This window comes from Dendrobates tinctorius, unplaced genomic scaffold, assembly GCF_039654945.1.
Source record: "Dendrobates tinctorius isolate UK_male_01 unplaced genomic scaffold, ASM3965494v1 ptg000464l, whole genome shotgun sequence".
In the NCBI taxonomy this organism is placed as follows: domain Eukaryota; kingdom Metazoa; phylum Chordata; class Amphibia; order Anura; family Dendrobatidae; genus Dendrobates; species Dendrobates tinctorius.
Window position 1 is genome coordinate 1,275,571 of NW_027362126.1, and position 18,377 is coordinate 1,293,947.

At 54.3% G+C, this 18,377-nt stretch overlaps 1 protein-coding gene across 7 annotated transcripts in view; it reads right to left on the minus strand.

Moving 5' to 3' along the window:
• EPS8 (EGFR pathway substrate 8, signaling adaptor) overlaps positions 1-10,024 on the minus strand; it is a 185,074-nt gene extending 175,050 nt beyond the window's left edge. For 4 of the 7 annotated variants that reach the window (XM_073564615.1, XM_073564618.1, XM_073564616.1 and 1 more), the window contains exon 1: positions 9,875-10,023. The gene's annotated coding sequence lies outside the window, so the exon portion shown is untranslated. Of the gene's footprint in view, positions 1-9,675; positions 9,837-9,874 lie in introns of those variants that run through there. The other 3 variants (XM_073564617.1, XM_073564619.1, XM_073564614.1) reach the window with 2 other exon arrangements.
• Positions 10,025-18,377: the final 8,353 nt, after the last annotated feature.

Sequence of the window (18,377 nt, forward strand, 5' to 3'; positions counted from 1 at the left end):
GCCGGAAAAGAAACATTGACAAGAGATTTCAACGCAAGATTGTGCGGATGTTGGATAAAGAACCTCCACTAACATCCAAACAAGTTCAAGCTGCCCTGCAGTCCGCAGGTACAACAGTGTCAACCCGTACTATCCGTCGGCATCTGAATGAAAAGGGACTGTATGGTAGGAGACCCAGGAAGACCCCACTTCTTACCCCGAGACAAAGAAAAGAACACGGTCCCTACAGTCAAACATGGCGGAGGTTCCCTGATGTTTTGGGGTTGCTTTGCTGCCTCTGGCACTGCACTGCTTGACCGTGTGCATGGCATTATGAAGTCTGAAGACTACCAACAAATTTTGCAGCATAATGTAGGGCTCAGTGTGAGAAAGCTGGGTCTCCCTCAGTGGTCATGGGTCTTCCAGCAGGACAACGACCCAAAACACACTTCAAAAAGCACTAGAAAATGGTTTGAGAGAAAGCACTGGAGACTTCTAAGGTGGCCAGCAATGAGTCCAGACCTGAATCCCATAGAACACCTGTGGAGAGATCTAAAAATGGCAGTTTGGAGAAGGCACCCTTCACATATCAGGGACCTGGAGCAGTTTGCCAAAGAAGAATGGTCTAAAATTCCAGCAGAGCATTGTAAGAAACTCATTGATGGTTACCGGAAGCGGATGGTCGCAGTTATTTTGGCTAAAGGTTGTGCAACCAAGTATTAGGCTGAGGGTGCCAATACTTTTGTCCGGCCCATTTTTGGAGTTTTGTGTGAAATGATCATTCTCTTTTGTGTTTTTTCATTTAAGACAAATTAAATGAAGCTAATAAAGAATTTGTGTTTGCAATCATTTTCAGGAAGAAACTGAGTATTATCTGACAGAATTGCAGGGGTGTCAATACTTTTGGCCACAACTGTACACTGCATTGCTTGTCCGCTTCCCGTGTAGGACCCGCCTGTCCCCTCACTCTGTTCTCTGTCTCACATTTTGGGTACTATTGTCTTCTCCGGTTCTGACCTCCTGGCTTGGCTATTGTTACTCTGCTACCGTTTGCCCCTACTGTACCGTCTATTGCCCGTTCTGGTTTTCTGATCTATTGCTACGTCCTGACTATCCGCTCTGTCTAACCCTTTGGTACTGTCCTGCTATCTTGTGCATTGACCCTGGCTTGATCTGGTTTCTGTCTATGCCCCTTGGTAACTTGTCCCGTAGTTACCTTTCTAGGAGTTTCCCAGCAGCTCCTAGATCTGTGAAGCTTAGGCCACGCCCCCAGCAGTCACGTGCTTCAGGTCCTGCTGGTCTGAAGCACGCATCGTCACCGCTGCTGCCCGCTCCACAGGTATCTTTGAGCACTGTTTTTGTACTCAGGAAACGCGCACTGGCTCAGTGAGCAAGTGTAGTGCAGTGTTCCTGACACCTACAACCTGCAGTAACCACTGATCCACCAAACCGCTGCAAGACCAGCTCTGCCCTCACCTACTGTATCCTCACCCATCCCTTGTAGACTGTGAGCCCTCGCGGGCAGGGTCCTCTCTCCTCCTGCACCAGTCGTGATTTTTATTATTCATGATTACTGTAGTTGATGGTGCCCATCCCCTGGTCAAAAGGAGGGTATGTAGGAAAGTCAGGTAGGATGGGGTTAAATCCTATTACTATAGGTTCTGATTAGGTGCGCCTGGATAGCGATGACTAGTAGAACCAGGCTATGTAGTCACTGGACAGTCAGCCGGGGGAAATGCGGAGCAGAGTGGATGTGTCATGGAGCTGCAGACATGCCAAAGTCTCTCAGAGAAGAGTCTGCACAGTCCATGTGCACCAACCACAAGGATCAGCGGCAGTTATGGGCAAGAGCCGGTGTGTGACCGGACTGGGACTAGCTCAGACTTGTGTGAGTGGCCGAGGTCTGTGCTGTGCAGTTAACGATTCGACAAGGCCGGGATTTAGGGTTATGGTTTTGTTTTGGTTCCGTACATGTGCAAATAAGTGTTATTCCATGTGTCATAGAAACTCTGTGGCTTCAAACTGTAACCGGCCGCCCAAGAGAATGCACCCCTGCAGTACATGCGCAGACCAGGCGTAGACCAGACGCACACCAGACACAGGCGCGCAGGCCAGGCGCAGACCAGACACAGGCGCAGACACCGGCGCGCGCGGGCCAGGCGCAGACCAGGCACAGGCGCAGACACCGGCGCGCGCGGGCCAGGCGCAGACCAGGCACAGGCGCAGACACAGGCGCGCGGGCCAGGCACAGGCACAGACCAGACACAGGCGCGCGGGCCAGGCACAGGCACAGACCAGACACAGGCGCGCGGGCCAGGCACAGGCACAGACCAGACACAGGCGCGCGGGCCAGGCACAGGCACAGACCAGACACAGGCGCGCGGGCCAGGCACAGACCAGACACAGGCGCACGGGCCAAGCGCAGACCAGGAACAGACCAGACACAGGCGCACGGGCCAAGCGCAGACCAGGAACAGACCAGACACAGGCGCACGGGCCAAGCGCAGACCAGACACAGACCAGACACAGGCACACGGGCCAAGCGCAGACCAGACAAAGGAGGGCGCGCACAGACACGAAAACTTTACTTTCAGTCAGGAGCTTGCAGCTCTCTGGTGCCCCCTTACCCTGCTGGCCAATAAGGGTATTACCAGAGTATAAGACAGAGCATAGCTGCTCCAATTTATGTTGAATATTGTGGCACGTGATAACTCCTTTTCTTCATATCTTGGGTCTGGAAGCTCACAGCGTCCACACACGGTATGTCTGGGATTTGCTGGTGCGCAGAAATTCATTACCCAGGTTTCTGATAGCCCTAAATGCCGCAAAACGCTGCCATGTGTAACCTGAAGTGCCCACGTCCCGGAAATTTGATTGAGTATTTTGCTTATAAGACAGAGATTTTGGAGAGAAAACACCTTCAGCTCTGCTGGTCCAGGCAGGCAATATGGCCATTTGCTTGAAGGGGGGGGGGGGGGTGGAAATTCACAGAGAGAGGGTCTGCACGCAGGACCGGGCCCCACAGAAACCAATGGTGTGAGGAGCAGTGGACCAGCTCTGGTTGTGTCCCCACAACTATGGAAAATAATTCATATCTCCTGACACACGCACCAGGCCAGGCAGTCTAGAGATGTGGAGAGCGTCGCCCGAACCACCAGTATCTGCCGCATACTCAGCAGGAGCGAGTCTCACCCCGATCTACAACGGCGCGGACATCACTCATACAAAGCAGCTCTGTATACAGAAGGCGACCACAACGAGAGGAGCCAGCAGCGGCACGGGGCGACCGGCCGATCAGTCTAGAGATGTGGAGAGCGTCGCCCGAACCACCAGTATCTGCCGCATACTCAGCAGGAGCGAGTCTCACCCCGATCTACAGCGGCGCAGACATCACTCATACAAAGCAGCTCTGTATACAGAAGGCGTCCACAACGAGAGGAGTCAGCAGCGGAACGGGGCGACCGGCCGATCAGTCTAGAGATGTGGAGAACATCGCCCGAACCACCAGTATCTGTCACGTACTCAGCAGGAGCGAGTCTCACCCCGATCTACAGCGGCGCAGACATCACTCATACAAAGCAGCTCTGTATACAGAAGGCGTCCACAATGAGAGGAGTCAGCAGCGGAACGGGGCGACCAGCCGATCAGTCTAGAGATGTGGAGAGCGTCGCCCGATCCACCAGTATCTGCCGCATACTCAGCAGGAGCGAGTCACACCCCGATCTACAACGGCGTGGACATCACTCATATACAAAGCAGCTCTGTATACAGAAGGCGACCACAACGAGAGGAGCCAGCAGCGGCACGGGGCGACCGGCCGATCAGTCTAGAGATGTGGAGAGCGTCGCCCGAACCACCAGTATCTGCCGCATACTCAGCAGGAGCGAGTCTCACCCCGATCTACAACGGCGCGGACATCACTCATACAAAGCAGCTCTGTATACAGAAGGCGTCCACAACGAGAGGAGCCAGCAGCGGAATGGGGCGACCGGCCGATCAGTCTAGAGATGTGGAGAGCGTCGCCCGAACCACCAGTATCTGCCGCGTACTCAGCAGGAGCGTGTCTCACCCCAATCTACAACAGCGCGGACATCACTCATACAAAGCAGCTCTGTATACAGAAGGCGTCCACAACGAGAGGAGTCAGCAGCGGCACGGGGCGACCGGCCGATCAGTCTAGAGATGTGGAGAACATAGCCCGAACCACCAGTATCTGCCACGTACTCAGCAGGGGCGAGTCTCACCCCGATCTACAGCGGCGCAGACATCACTCATACAAAGCAGCTCTGTATACAGAAGGCGTCCACAACGAGAGGAGCCAGCAGCGGCACGGGGAGACCGGCCGATCAGTCTAGAGATGTGGAGAGCGTCGCCCGAACCACCAGTATCTGCCGCATACTCAGCAGGGGCGAGTCTCACCCCGATCTACAACAGCGCGGACATCACTCATACAAAGCAGCTCTGTATACAGAAGGCGTCCACAACGAGAGGAGCCAGCAGCGGCACGGGGAGACCGGCCGATCAGTCTAGAGATGTGGAGAGCGTCGTCCGAACCACCAGTATCTGCCACGTACTCAGCAGGGGCGAGTCTCACCCCGATCTACAGCGGCGCAGACATCACTCATACAAAGCAGCTCTGTATACAGAAGGCGTCCACAACGAGAGGAGCCAGCAGCGGCACGGGGAGACCGGCCGATCAGTCTAGAGATGTGGAGAGCGTCGCCCGAACCACCAGTATCTGCCGCATACTCAGCAGGGGCGAGTCTCACCCCGATCTACAACAGCGCGGACATCACTCATACAAAGCAGCTCTGTATACAGAAGGCGTCCACAACGAGAGGAGCCAGCAGCGGCACGGGGCGACCGGCCAATCAGTCTAGAGATGTGGAGAGCGTCGTCCGAACCACCAGTATCTGCCACGTACTCAGCAGGGGCGAGTCTCACCCCGATCTACAGCGGCGCAGACATCACTCATACAAAGCAGCTCTGTATACAGAAGGCGTCCACAACGAGAGGAGCCAGCAGCGGCACGGGGAGACCGGCCGATCAGTCTAGAGATGTGGAGAGCGTCGCCCGAACCACCAGTATCTGCCGCATACTCAGCAGGAGCGAGTCTCACCCCGATCTACAGCTGCGCGGACATCACTCATACAAAGCAGCTCTGTATACAGAAGGCGACCACAACGAGAGGAGCCAGCAGCGGCACGGGGCGACCGGCCAATCAGTCTAGAGATGTGGAGAGCGTCGCCCGAACCACCAGTATCTGCCGCATACTCAGCAGGAGCGAGTCTCACCCCGATCTACAACAGCGCGGACATCACTCATACAAAGCAGCTCTGTATACAGAAGGCGTCCACAACGAGAGGAGTCAGCGACCGGCTGATCAACGCGCCACACGGGAGGCCCCGAAAGAGACGCACCGCACGGTCGGCACTGAAAGGGATGCAACACACAGAACGCCCCACACGGGAGACACCAAGAGACGCACCACACAGAACGCCCCACACAGGAGACACCAAGAGATGCACCACACAGAACGCCCCACACAGGAGACACCAAAAGACGCACCACACAGGAGGCACCAAGAGACGCACCACACAGAACACCCCACACAGGAGGCACCAAGAGACGCACCACACAGGACGCCCCACACAGGAGACACCAAAAGACGCACCACACAGAACACCCCACACAGGAGGCACCAAGAGACGCACCACACAGAACACCTCACACGGGAGGCACCAAGAGACGCACCACACAGAACACCCCACACGGGAGGCACCAAAAGACGCACCACACAGAACACCCCACACGGGAGGCACCAAAAGACGCACCACACAGAACACCCCACACGGGAGGCACCAAAAGACGGACCACACAGAACACCCCACACGGGAGGCACCAAAAGACGGACCACACAGAACACCCCACACGGGAGGCACCAAGAGACGGACCACACAGAACACCCCACACAGGAGGCACCAAGAGACGCACCACACAGAACACCCCACACAGGAGACACCAAGAGACGGACCACACAGAACACCCCACACAGGAGGCACCAAGAGACGCACCACACAGAACACCCCACACAGGAGACACCAAGAGACGGACCACACAGAACACCCCACACAGGAGGCACCAAGAGACGCACCACACAGAACACCCCACACAGGAGACACCAAGAGACGGACCACACAGAACACCCCACACAGGAGACACCAAGAGACGGACCACACAGAACACCCCACACGGGAGGCACCAAGAGACGCACCACACAGAACACCCCACACGGGAGACACCAAGAGACGGACCACACAGAACACCCCACACGGGAGGCACCAAGAGACGGACCACACAGAACACCCCACACGGGAGGCACCAAGAGACGCACCACACAGAACACCCCACACGGGAGACACCAAGAGACGCACCACACAGAACACCCCACACAGGAGGCACCAAGAGACGGACCACACAGAACACCCCACACAGGAGGCACCAAGAGACGGACCACACAGAACACCCCACACAGGAGGCACCAAGAGACGGACCACACAGAACACCCCACACAGGAGGCACCAAGAGACGGACCACACAGAACACCCCACACAGGAGGCACCAAGAGACGCACCACACAGAACACCCCACACAGGAGACACCAAGAGACGGACCACACAGAACACCCCACACAGGAGACACCAAGAGACGGACCACACAGAACACCCCACACAGGAGACACCAAGAGACGCACCACACAGAACACCCCACACAGGAGACACCAAGAGACGGACCACACAGAACACCCCACACAGGAGACACCAAGAGACGCACCACACAGAACACCCCACACAGGAGGCACCAAGAGACGCACCACACAGAACACCCCACACAGGAGACACCAAGAGACGGACCACACAGAACACCCCACACAGGAGACACCAAGAGACGCACCACACAGAACACCCCACACAGGAGGCACCAAGAGACGCACCACACAGAACACCTCACACAGGAGACACCAAGAGACGGACCACACAGAACACCCCACACAGGAGACACCAAGAGACGGACCACACAGAACACCCCACACAGGAGACACCAAGAGACGGACCACACAGAACACCCCACACAGGAGACACCAAGAGACGCACCACACAGAACACCCCACACAGGAGACACCAAGAGACGGACCACACAGAACACCCCACACAGGAGACACCAAGAGACGGACCACACAGAACACCCCACACAGGAGACACCAAGAGACGGACCACACAGAACACCCCACACAGGAGACACCAAGAGACGCACCACACAGAACACCCCACACAGGAGACACCAAGAGACGGACCACACAGAACACCCCACACAGGAGACACCAAGAGACGGACCACACAGAACACCCCACACAGGAGACACCAAGAGACGCACCACACAGAACACCCCACACAGGAGGCACCAAGAGACGGACCACACAGAACACCCCACACAGGAGACACCAAGAGACGGACCACACAGAACACCCCACACAGGAGACACCAAGAGACGCACCACACAGAACACCCCACACAGGAGACACCAAGAGACGGACCACACAGAACACCTCACACAGGAGGCACCAAGAGACGCACCACACAGAACACCCCACACAGGAGACACCAAGAGACGCACCACACAGAACACCTCACACAGGAGACACCAAGAGACGGACCACACAGAACACCCCACACAGGAGACACCAAGAGACGGACCACACAGAACACCCCACACAGGAGACACCAAGAGACGGACCACACAGAACACCTCACACAGGAGGCACCAAGAGACGCACCACACAGAACACCCCACACAGGAGACACCAAGAGACGCACCACACAGAACACCTCACACAGGAGACACCAAGAGACGCACCACACAGAACACCCCACACAGGAGACACCAAGAGACGGACCACACAGAACACCCCACACAGGAGACACCAAGAGACGGACCACACAGAACACCCCACACAGGAGACACCAAGAGACGGACCACACAGAACACCCCACACGGGAGGCACCAAGAGACGCACCACACAGAACACCCCACACAGGAGACACCAAGAGACGGACCACACAGAACACCCCACACAGGAGGCACCAAGAGACGGACCACACAGAACACCCCACACGGGAGGCACCAAGAGACGCACCACACAGAACACCCCACACAGGAGACACCAAGAGACGCACCACACAGAACACCCCACACAGGAGGCACCAAGAGACGGACCACACAGAACACCCCACACAGGAGGCACCAAGAGACGGACCACACAGAACACCCCACACAGGAGGCACCAAGAGACGGACCACACAGAACACCCCACACAGGAGGCACCAAGAGACGGACCACACAGAACACCCCACACAGGAGGCACCAAGAGACGCACCACACAGAACACCCCACACAGGAGACACCAAGAGACGGACCACACAGAACACCCCACACAGGAGACACCAAGAGACGGACCACACAGAACACCCCACACAGGAGACACCAAGAGACGCACCACACAGAACACCCCACACAGGAGACACCAAGAGACGGACCACACAGAACACCCCACACAGGAGACACCAAGAGACGCACCACACAGAACACCCCACACAGGAGGCACCAAGAGACGCACCACACAGAACACCTCACACAGGAGACACCAAGAGACGGACCACACAGAACACCCCACACAGGAGACACCAAGAGACGCACCACACAGAACACCCCACACAGGAGACACCAAGAGACGGACCACACAGAACACCCCACACAGGAGACACCAAGAGACGCACCACACAGAACACCCCACACAGGAGGCACCAAGAGACGCACCACACAGAACACCTCACACAGGAGACACCAAGAGACGGACCACACAGAACACCCCACACAGGAGACACCAAGAGACGGACCACACAGAACACCCCACACAGGAGACACCAAGAGACGCACCACACAGAACACCCCACACAGGAGACACCAAGAGACGGACCACACAGAACACCCCACACAGGAGACACCAAGAGACGGACCACACAGAACACCTCACACAGGAGACACCAAGAGACGGACCACACAGAACACCCCACACAGGAGACACCAAGAGACGCACCACACAGAACACCCCACACAGGAGACACCAAGAGACGGACCACACAGAACACCCCACACAGGAGACACCAAGAGACGCACCACACAGAACACCCCACACAGGAGACACCAAGAGACGGACCACACAGAACACCCCACACAGGAGACACCAAGAGACGGACCACACAGAACACCCCACACAGGAGACACCAAGAGACGCACCACACAGAACACCCCACACAGGAGGCACCAAGAGACGGACCACACAGAACACCCCACACAGGAGACACCAAGAGACGGACCACACAGAACACCCCACACAGGAGACACCAAGAGACGCACCACACAGAACACCCCACACAGGAGACACCAAGAGACGGACCACACAGAACACCCCACACAGGAGGCACCAAGAGACGCACCACACAGAACACCCCACACAGGAGACACCAAGAGACGGACCACACAGAACACCCCACACAGGAGGCACCAAGAGACGGACCACACAGAACACCCCACACAGGAGGCACCAAAACCTGAGTCACCCCAATAAATGATTCTCACCCGAGTGTGACCCGGCCGCAGACACCATGTTCTCCTACAGGGAGGCGCCTTTCTCTGCTGCAGCCCCTGAGGTCACCACCGCCCCGGGGCCGCACAGCCTCTCCCGCCAGGCCGCAGGTGTGGACCGGGCCGAGCAGCCGGGACGACGCGACAGGAAGACCCCGAGCACGGGCGACCAGACCGGCCGCAGTATACTCACAGGCCGCCGCCGATCCCGGCACCACGATGCTGCGACTGCTCCCCGGAGCCGCGATCAATCATTAATGCAGAGCAGGAGTCCGGGGGAGGAGGAGAGCGGATTAACCTGTTACTGGCGGCGGAGCAGGCGATCACTGCACAGGCGGATCACCACCTGATCACCACAGTCACAGACAGATCACCACAGTCACAGCCAGATCACCACAGTCACCACCTGATCACCACAGTCACAGCCAGATCACCACAGTCACCACCTGATCACCACAGTCACAGCCAGATCACCACAGTCACCGCCTGATCACCACAGTCACAACCAAATCACCACAGTCACTGCCAGATCACCACAGTCACAGCCAGATCACCACAGTCACAGCCAGATCACCACAGTCACAGCCAGATCACCACAGTCACAGCCAGATCACCACAGTCACAGCCAGATCACCACAGTCACCACCTGATCACCACAGTCACAGCCCGATAACAACCAGATCACCACAGTCACCGCCAGATCACCACAATCACAACCAGATCACCACAGTCACAGCCAGATCACCACAGTCACCACCAGATCATCACAGTCACCGCCAGATCACCACAGTCACAGCCAGATCACCACAGTCACCACCTGATCACCACAGTCACAGCCAGATCACCACAGTCACCACCTGATCACCACAGTCACCACCAGATCATCACAGTCACCGCCAGATCACCACCTGATCACCACAGTCACAGCCCGATAACAACCAGATCACCACAGTCACCGCCAGATCACCACAATCACAACCAGATCACCACAGTCACAGCCAGATCACCACAGTCACAGCCCGATAACAACCAGATCACCACAGTCACCGCCAGATCACCACAATCACAACCAGATCACCACAGTCACCGCCAGATCACCACAATCACAACCAGATCACCACAGTCACCGCCAGATCACCACAGTCACAGCCAGATCACCACAGTCACTGCCAGATCACCACAGTCACTGCCAGATCACCACAGTCACCGCCAGATCACCACAGTCACAGCCAGATCACCACAGTCACCGCCAGATCACCACAGTCACTGCCAGATCACCACAGTCACCGCCAGATCACCACAGTCACTGCCAGATCACCACAGTCACAGCCAGATCACCACAGTCACCGCCAGATCACCACAGTCACCGCCTGATCACCACAGTCACAGCCCGATAACAACCAGATCACCACAGTCACCGCCAGATCACCACAATCACAACCAGATCACCACAGTCACAGCCAGATCACCACAGTCACAGCCCGATAACAACCAGATCACCACAGTCACCGCCAGATCACCACAATCACAACCAGATCACCACAGTCACCACCTGATCACCACAGTCACCACCAGATCATCACAGTCACCGCCAGATCACCACAGTCACAGCCAGATCACCACAGTCACCACCTGATCACCACAGTCACCACCTGATCACCACAGTCACAGCCAGATCACCACAGTCACCACCTGATCACCACAGTCACCACCAGATCATCACAGTCACCGCCAGATCACCACCTGATCACCACAGTCACAGCCCGATAACAACCAGATCACCACAGTCACCGCCAGATCACCACAATCACAACCAGATCACCACAGTCACAGCCAGATCACCACAGTCACAGCCCGATAACAACCAGATCACCACAGTCACCGCCAGATCACCACAATCACAACCAGATCACCACAGTCACCGCCAGATCACCACAATCACAACCAGATCACCACAGTCACCGCCAGATCACCACAGTCACAGCCAGATCACCACAGTCACTGCCAGATCACCACAGTCACTGCCAGATCACCACAGTCACCGCCAGATCACCACAGTCACAGCCAGATCACCACAGTCACCGCCAGATCACCACAGTCACTGCCAGATCACCACAGTCACCGCCAGATCACCACAGTCACCGCCAGATCACCACAGTCACTGCCAGATCACCACAGTCACAGCCAGATCACCACAGTCACCGCCAGATCACCACAGTCACCGCCTGATCACCACAGTCACAGCCCGATAACAACCAGATCACCACAGTCACCGCCAGATCACCACAATCACAACCAGATCACCACAGTCACAGCCAGATCACCACAGTCACAACCCGATAACAACCAGATCACCACAGTCACCGCCAGATCACCACAATCACAACCAGATCACCACAGTCACAGCCAGATCACCACAGTCACAGCCCGATAACAACCAGATCACCACAGTCACCGCCAGATCACCACAATCACAACCAGATCACCACAGTCACCGCCAGATCACCACAATCACAACCAGATCACCACAGTCACCGCCAGATCACCACAGTCACAGCCAGATCACCACAGTCACAGCCCGATAACAACCAGATCACCACAGTCACCGCCAGATCACCACAATCACAACCAGATCACCACAGTCACCGCCAGATCACCACAGTCACAGCCAGATCACCACAGTCACTGCCAGATCACCACAGTCACTGCCAGATCACCACAGTCACCGCCAGATCACCACAGTCACAGCCAGATCACCACAGTCACCGCCAGATCACCACAGTCACTGCCAGATCACCACAGTCACCGCCAGATCACCACAGTCACTGCCAGATCACCACAGTCACAGCCAGATCACCACAGTCACCGCCAGATCACCACAGTCACCGCCAGATCACCACAGTCACAGCAAGATAACAACCAGATCACCACCTGATCACCACAGTCACAGCCAGATCACCACAGTCACCGCCAGATCACCACAGTCACCACCTGATCACCACAGTCACCACCAGATCACCACAGTCACAGCCAGATAACAACCAGATCACCACAGTCACAGCCAGATCACCACAATCACAACCAGATCACCACAGTCACAGCCCGATAACAACCAGATCACCACAGTCACCGCCAGATCACCACAATCACAACCAGATCACCACAGTCACAGCCCGATAACAACCAGATCACCACAGTCACAGCCAGATCACCACAGTCACAGCCAGATAACAACCAGATCACCACCTGATCACCACAGTCACAGCCAGATCACCACAGTCACCGCCAGATCACCACAGTCACCACCAGATCACCACAATCACAACCAGATCACCACCTGATCACCACAGTCACAGCCAGATAACAACCAGATCACCACAGTCACAGCCAGATCACCACAATCACAACCAGATCACCACAGTCACAGCCAGATCACCACAATCACAACCAGATCACCACAGTCACAGCCAGATCACCACAATCACAGCCAGATCACCACAGTCACAGCTAGATCCACAGTCTCAGCCCGATAACAACCAGATCACCACAGTCATAGCCAGATAACAACCAGATCAGAACAACCAGATCACCACAGCCACATCCAGATCACCACAGTCACAGCCAGATAACAACCAGATTACCAGTCACAACCAAATCACCACAGTCACTGCCAGATCACCACAGTCACAGCCAGATCACCACAATCACAACCAGATCACCACAGTCACAGCTAGATCAACACAATCACAACCAGATCACCACAGTCACAGCTAGATCACCACAATCACAACCAGATCACCACAGTCACAGCTAGATCACCACAATCACAACCAGATCACCACAGTCACAGCTAGATCACCACAATCACAACCAGATCACCACAGTCACAGCCAGATAACCACAATCACAACCAGATCACCACAGTCACAGCTAGATCACCACAGTAACAGCCCGATAACAACCAGATCACCACAGTCACAGCCAGATCACCACAGTCACAGACTGATCACCACAGTCACAGACAGATAACAACCAGATCACCACAGTCATAGCCAGATAACAATCAGATCACAACAACCAGATCACCACAGCCACATCCAGATCACCACAGTCACAGCCAGATAACAACCAGATCACCACATCCAGATCACCACAGTCACAGCCAGATAACAACCAGATTACCAGTCACAACCAAATCACCACAGTCACAGACTGATCACCACAGTCACAGACAGATAACAACCAGATCACCACAGTCAATGCCAGATCACCAGTCACAACCAGATCACAGTCACTGCCAGATCACCACAGTCACAGCCAGATCACCACAGTCACAGACTGATCACCACAGTCACAGACTGATCACCACAGTCACAGACAGATAACAACCAGATCACCACAGCCAGATCACCACAGTCAGTCAGATAACAACCAGATCACCACAGTCACTGCCAGATCACCACAGTCACAGCCAGATCACCACAATCACAACCAGATCACCACAGTCACAGCCAGATCACCACAATCACAACCAGATCACCACAGTCACAGCTAGATCACCACAATCACAACCAGATCACCACAGTCACAGCTAGATCACCACAATCACAACCAGATCACCACAGTCACAGCCAGATCACCACAATCACAACCAGATCACCACAGTCACAGCTAGATCACCACAGTCACAGCCCGATAACAACCAGATCACCACAGTCATAGCCCGATAACAATCAGATCACAACAACCAGATCACCACATCCAGATCACCACAGCCACATCCAGATCACCACAGTCACAGCCAAATAACAACCAGATCACCACAGCCAGATCACCACAGTCACAGCCAGATAACAACCAGATTACCAGTCACAACCAAATCACCACAGTCACAGACTGATCACCACAGTCACAGACAGATAACAACCAGATCACCACAGTCACTGCCAGATCACCAGTCACAACCAGATCACCACAGTCACTGCCAGATCACCACAGTCACAGACTGATCACCACAGTCACAGACAGATAACAACCAGATCACCAGTCACAACCAGATCACCACAGCCAGATCACCACAGTCACAGACAGATAACAACCAGATCACCACAGTCACAGCCAGATCACCAGTCACAACCAGATCACCACAGTCACTGCCAGATCACCACAGTCACAGCCAGATCACCACAATCACAACCAGATCACCACAGTCACAGCTAGATCACCACAATCACAACCAGATCACCACAGTCACAGCTAGATCACCACAATCACAACCAGATCACCACAGTCACAGCTAGATCACCACAATCACAACCAGATCACCACAGTCACAGCCAGATCACCACAATCACAACCAGATCACCACAGTCACAGCCAGATCACCACAATCACAACCAGATCACCACAGTCACAGCTAGATCACCACAGCCACAGCCCGATAACAACCAGATCACCACAGTCATAGCCAGATAACAATCAGATCACAACAACCAGATCACCATAGCCACATCCAGATAACAACCAGATCACCACAGCCAGATCACCACAGCCAGATCACCTTAGTCACAGCCAGATAAAAACCAGATTACCAGTCACAACCAAATCACCACAGTCACAGACTGATCACCACAGTCACAGACAGATAACAACCAGATCACCACAGTCACAGCCATATCACCAGTCACAACCAGATCACCACAGTCACTGCCAGATCACCACAATCACAACCAGATCACCACAGTCACAGCTAGATCACCACAATCACAACCAGATCACCACAGTCACAGCTAGATCACCACAATCACAACCAGATCACCACAGTCACAGCCAGATCACCACAATCACAACCAGATCACCACAGTCACAGCTAGATCACCACAGTCACAACCAGATCACCACAGTCACAGCCCGATAACAACCAGATCACCACAATCACAGCCTGATCACCACAGTCACAGCTAGATCACCACAGTCACAGCCAGATAACAACCAGATCACCACAGTCATAGCCAGATAACAACCAGATCACAACAACCAGATCTCCACAGCCACATCCAGATCACCACAGTCACAGCCCGATAACAACCAGATCACCACAGTCACAGCCAGATCACCACAATCACAACCAGATCACCACAGTCACAGCCAGATCACCACAATCACAGCCAGATCACCACAGTCACAGCTAGATCACCACAGTCTCAGCCCGATAACAACCAGATCACCACAGTCATAGCCAGATAACAACCAGATCAGAACAACCAGATCACCACAGCTAGATCACCACAGCAACATCCAGATCACCACAGTCACAGCCAGATAACAACCAGATCACCACAGCCAGATCACCACAGTCACAGCCAGATCACCATAGTCACAGCCAGATAACAACCAGATCACCAGTCACAACCAGATCACCACAGCCAGATCACCACAGTCACAGACAGATAACAACCAGATCACCACAGTCACTGCCAGATCACTAGTCACAACCAGATCACCACAGTCACTGCCAGATCACCACAGTCACAGCCAGATCACCACAGTCACAGACTGATCACCACAGTCACAGACTGATCACCACAGTCACAGACAGATAACAACCAGATCACCAGTCACAACCAGATCACCACAGCCAGATCACCACAGTCACAGACAGATAACAACCAGATCACCACAGTCACAGCCAGATCACCAGTCACCACCAGATCACCACAGTCACTGCCAGATCACCACAGTCACAGCCAGATCACCACAATCACAACCAGATCACCACAGTCACAGCTAGATCACCACAATCACAACCAGATCACCACAGTCACAGCTAGAACACCACAATCACAACCAGATCACCACAGTCACAGCCAGATCACCACAATCACAACCAGATCACCACAGTCACAGCTAGATCACCACAGTCACAGCCCGATAACAACCAGATCACCACAGTCATAGCCAGATAACAACCAGATCACAACAACCAGATCACAACATCCAAATCACCACAGCCACATCCAGATAACCATAGTCACAGCCAGATCACCACAGCCAGATCACCACAGTCACAGCTAGATCACCATAGTCACAGCCAGATAACAACCAGATTACCAGTCACAACCAAATCACCACAGTCACTGCCAGATCACCACAGTCACTGCCAGATCACCACAGTCACAGCCAGATAACAACCAGATCACCACAGTCACAACCAAATCACCACAGTCACAGACTGATCACCACAGACAGATAACAACCAGATCACCAGTCACAACCAGATGACCACAGCCAGATCACCACTGTCACAGACAGATAACAACCAGATCACCACAGTCACAGCCAGATCACCAGTCACAACCAGATCACCACAGTCAAAACCAGATCACCACATTCACAGCCAGATAACAACCAGATCACCACAGACACAACCAGATCACCACAGTCACCGCCAGATAACATCCAGATCACCACAGACACAACCAGATCACAGCCAGATCACCACAGTCACAGCCAGATAACAGCCAGATCACCAGTCACAGCCAGATCACCACAGTCACAGTCAGATAACAACCAGATCACCAGTCACAGCCAGATCACCACAGTCACAGCCAGATCACCACAGTCACAGCCAGATAAAAGCCAGATCACCACAGTCACAGCCAGATAACCAGTCACAGCCAGATCACCACAGTCACAGCCAGATAACAACCAGATCACCGCAGCCAGATCACCACAGTCACAGCCAGATAACAACCAGATCACCAGTCACAACCAGATCACCACAGTCACAACCAGATCACCAGTCACAGCCAGATAACAACCAGATCACAACAACCAGATCACCACAGTCACAGCCAGATCACAACCAGATCACCACAGTCACAGGAAGATCACCAGTCACAGGCAGATCACAACCAGATCACCACAGTCACAAGAAGATCACCACAGTCACAGGCAGATCACAGCCAGATAACAACCAGATCACCACAGTCACAGCCAGATCACCACAGTCACAACCAGACCACCACAGCCAGATCACCACAGTCACAGCCAGATGACAACCAGATCACCACAGTCACAGCCAGATCACCACAGTCACAGCCAGAAAACAACCACATCACCACAGTCACATCCACATCACCACAGTCACAGCCAGAAAACAACCAGATCACCACAGTCACAGCCAGATCACCACAGTCACAACCTGATCACCACAGTCAGAGCCAGATCACCACAGTCACAGCCAGATCACCACAGTCACAAACAGATCACCACATTCACAGCCAGATAACAACCAGATCACCACAGTCACAACCAAATCACCACAGTCACAGCCAGATCACCACAGTCACAGCCAGATCACCACAGTCACACCCAGATCACCACAGTCACAACGAGATCACCACAGTCACAACCAGATCACCACAGTCACACCCAGATCACCACAGTCACAACCAGATCACCACAGTCACAACCAGATCACCACAGTCACAACCAGATAACCACAGTCACAGCCCGATAACAACCAGATCAAAACAGTCATAGCCAGATAACAACCAGATCACAACAACCAGATCACCACAGCCAGATCAACACAGCCACATCCAGATCACCACAGTCACAGCCAGATCACAACCAGATCACCACAGTCACAGCCCGATAACAACCAGATCACCACAGTCACAACCAGATCACCA